Below are 3829 nucleotides of genomic sequence, written 5' to 3' on the forward strand. Positions count from 1 at the left end.
TCTCACTGGGGGGTTGGTTCCCCACTGCATCTCTGCCCCTCCTACCATTTTTGATGTGGCCTCCTCTCTATTACTAACTGTGGAGAGTCTGCTCTGTCAGTCTTTAGGTCATTTTCTGGGTTATTTGCACTGATGTGGCTGATATCTCTGTGTATCTGTGGGATGCAGTGAGCTAAGGATCTTCTTACTCTGCCATCTTCCCAACATCCCCAATTATTCTTATATTTGCCTTTTGATCAAATCTGATAGCTTTCAGAAGGTTACTTTACTTTTTAAAAATCTTAATTCTCTCCTCTAACTAAATTATTTCTCTATTCCTATTCTCCAAGCCATTTATTCTTTCTTTCATCTGGTCTGCCTTGTTGCCAATGCTCTCTATTGCATTATTCATCTCATTCACTGATTTAATCAGTCTAGAATTTATTTGGTTCTTTTTTACAATTTCAATCTATTTGATAAAGAACTTCTGTTCATTAATTTTGTTACTGAATTCACTGAATTGTCTTTCTGAGATTTCCTGTAGCTTGTTCAATTTCTTTATAACAACCTATTTTAATTCTGTATAAGTTCTATCACAATATTCCATGCCTTTGTGTTTGGTTGCTGAAGAACTGTCATTTTCTTTTTTAATGTGTTTTTAATATTGCAGTATAATTAACATACAATATTAGTGTCAGGTGTACGATACAGTGGTGATATGACACTTCTATGCATTACTCAGTGCTCATGATGATAAGTGTACTCCTAATCCTCTTCGCCTATTTTACCCATGCCCTTACGCACCTCCCCTCTGGTAACCATCAGTTTGTTCTTTTGTTCTCTGTAAGAGTCTGGGTATTTCTTTTTTTTTTCATTTGTTTTGTTTCTTAAATTGCACATATAAGTGAAATCATCCAGAACTTGTCTTTTTCTGACTAATTTCACATAGCATTACTTGTCTAGATCCATCCATGTTGTTGCAAATGGCAAAGTTTCATTCATTTCATTTTTTTATTTCAGATATTTTTTATTTCTTCAGATTTATCAGGAGTGACTGAAATGAAAAATATAATTGAGTCCCATCATCATGGAAATGGCTTTAAGAGAAAACTGGTCAGATGAATATTATTGCATCCCATTTTCAGCCAGTAAATTGTTGCCATTAATAAATGGACAGCCAACAGTCTGTCAAGAATGCGCAAGATATGTTATATAATACAACATGCATTTTCACAAGGGAAAAAAACTAGGAAATAACTTGTATGATGAAATCAAGAAGTTTACATAAGACAAGCACAAAAGCACCACCCATGCCTCTGAGAACACTGGGCCATGCACCCTTGAAAAAAGCTGTGGCTCTTTCCTTGCAATCTTCCTCCAGCAGTTAAGTGTGTTTGTGTACATGATGTCAATTCCTTTACATCCTGATTGCATCACCACACAGCGATGAACAATGTCAAATGGATAGGAAGTCAATCCAGCAACCGCTGTGACAAATTGTGCAATCATTCAGCTGACAAAGATGTGCATCTTCTTGGGATCTGGAAGCATTCCCTTTGAAGTGTATAGATACTAAGGTAGACAGCTTGGTAAATGATAATACCCTGCACAGACACATTAAAGCCTTGGTACGGGTCCTTAATCTCATCGGATTTGTAGATCTTAACCAGGTGGTCACTGAGGCCTCTGAATTCCCTTTCAGTTCCAGCTATGCCCACATCAGCTGCTGGATGGGTGGGTATGGGCAAAATCAAGAGGATACACAAAACACAAGGATGTGGCCCCAGCGGCATCACCTGATGTCAGATTCCCTGCAAAGTAGCACCAAAACTAAGTTCTCTTGTCCACACCACCCAGGAAGATCTGCTTGTATTTATCTGTGAAGGCAAAGTTAAGAGCCTGGGTGGGGAAGTATCTATGACATGGGCCAGGTTATTATGCCAGAAGGACAGGACTCCCTGCTTCTTGGAGGTATGAACCATGCAGTCTACAATGCCCTTGTATTACTTATCTGAGGATTTGCTTGCTGGCATGCTGCACCTGCAGCAGCAGCTTGACCCACTCGATAGGCACTACTTCAGTCTTGGGAAATGGCCGCAGCCACTCCACCCACCGGGAAGTCCTCGGCAAAGGACACAGTGGCATCTGTCATATTGAAAGGAAGGAGGAGGTGGGCAACTGTGGGGCTGTGGTAGGAACCGGCTGGGACTCCAGGGCTCTGGGCTCATTCTTTTTTATGACTAAGTCATATTCCATTGTGTGTGTGTGTGTGTGTGTAATATACATACCACATCTTCTTTATCCAGTCATCTATTGATGGACACTTGGGTTGCTTCCATAATTTGGCTATTGTAAATAATGCTGCAATAAAAGTAGTGAAATTACTGGATCATATAGTAATTCTATTTTTGTTTATTTTTTTAATGTGGGTTTTTCCCCAGCTTTATTGAGAAATAATTGATATACATCACTGTATAAGTTTAAGGTATACAGCATGAAGGTTTGATTTTACATATACTGTGAAATGATTATCATATTATATTCAGCTAACATCCATCATATCAAATAGATAAAAAAAGAAAAAAATTTCCTGGGGTGCCTAGGTGGCTCAGTCGTTAAGCGTCTGCCTTCGGCTCAGGTCATGATCCCAGGGTCCTGGGATCGAGCTCCGCATCGGGCTCCCTGCTCCGCAGGAAGCCTGCTTCTCCCTCTCCCACTCCCCCTGCTTGTGTTCCCTCTCTCGCTGTGTCTCTCTCTGTCAAATAAATAAAATCTTTAAAAAAAAAAAAAGGAAACAGGTCATGTTAACTTTTTGAAAAATCTCATTTGACTTTTTGATGAGAGAATAACGCATGTTGCACAAAATTCAAAAGCTACAAAATTATACCAGATGATGGTTGCTAACTAAACTTACTGTAATCACATCAGGGTGTCTGTGAGTCAAACCTTTATGCTGTGCACCTGAAACAGGTACAAAGGTGAACAATTTAATATCCTCTTCCCAGCCACAGTTAATTACCCTCTTCGGAGCAACTCCATTACCATACCCTCGCCTATTCTAGAACGAATCTATGAGTTTCCTTAACTTTCTCAAAATGCCTTTTATGAATTTACAACAGCTGTACATGCTCACTGTAGACGAGCAGACAAGGCAGAAAGGGTGCAGCACAGAAATTAAAAAGAAAAATCCCTTCTTGGGGCGCCTGGGTGGCTCAGTCGTTAAAGCGTCTGCCTTCGGCTGGGGTCATGACCCCAGGGTCCTGGGATCGAGCCCCGCATAGGGTCGCTGCTCGGCGGGGAGCCTGCTTCTCCCTCTCCCACTCCCCCTGCTTGTGTTCCCTCTCTCGCTGTGTCTCTCTCTGTCAAATAAATAAAATCTTAAAAAAAGAGAAAGAAAGAAAAAAATCTCCTTATGATTAGAACTCTTTGGATTTACTCTTAACTTTCTTATATATAATATAGCAGTGTAAGGTAGAGCCCTTATGTTGTACCTTGTACCTCTAGTACTGACTTACAACTGGAAATTTGTAACTTTTGGCTCCCTTCCTCCAATTCCCCCTCCCTGCACCCTCCACCTCTGGTAACCACATGTCTGATTTCTTTTCCTCTGAGGAGGAGGATTTGTTGTTGTTGTTGTTGAAGATTCCGCATTTGAGATCATACAGGATTCTTTTTTAAATTATTTTTTATTTTTTATCATGATAAGTGTACTCTTTAATCCCCATCACCTATTTCTTCCATTCCTCCCTCACCCCCTCCTTTCTGGTAACCATCAGTTTATCTATAGTTAAGAGTCTGTTTCTCGGTTTGTCTCTTTTTTTTTCCTTTGCTCATTTGCTTTATTAAATTC

The 3829-nt window shown here is 40.1% G+C and overlaps 1 pseudogene; it reads right to left on the minus strand.

Moving 5' to 3' along the window:
* Positions 1–1225: 1225 nt before the first annotated feature.
* Positions 1226–2131, minus strand: LOC110594043 (annotated as a pseudogene).
* Between the last annotated feature and the right edge of the window lie 1698 nt (positions 2132–3829).

The sequence above is a fragment of the Neomonachus schauinslandi genome, chromosome 1 (genome assembly GCF_002201575.2).
Source record: "Neomonachus schauinslandi chromosome 1, ASM220157v2, whole genome shotgun sequence".
In the NCBI taxonomy this organism is placed as follows: domain Eukaryota; kingdom Metazoa; phylum Chordata; class Mammalia; order Carnivora; family Phocidae; genus Neomonachus; species Neomonachus schauinslandi.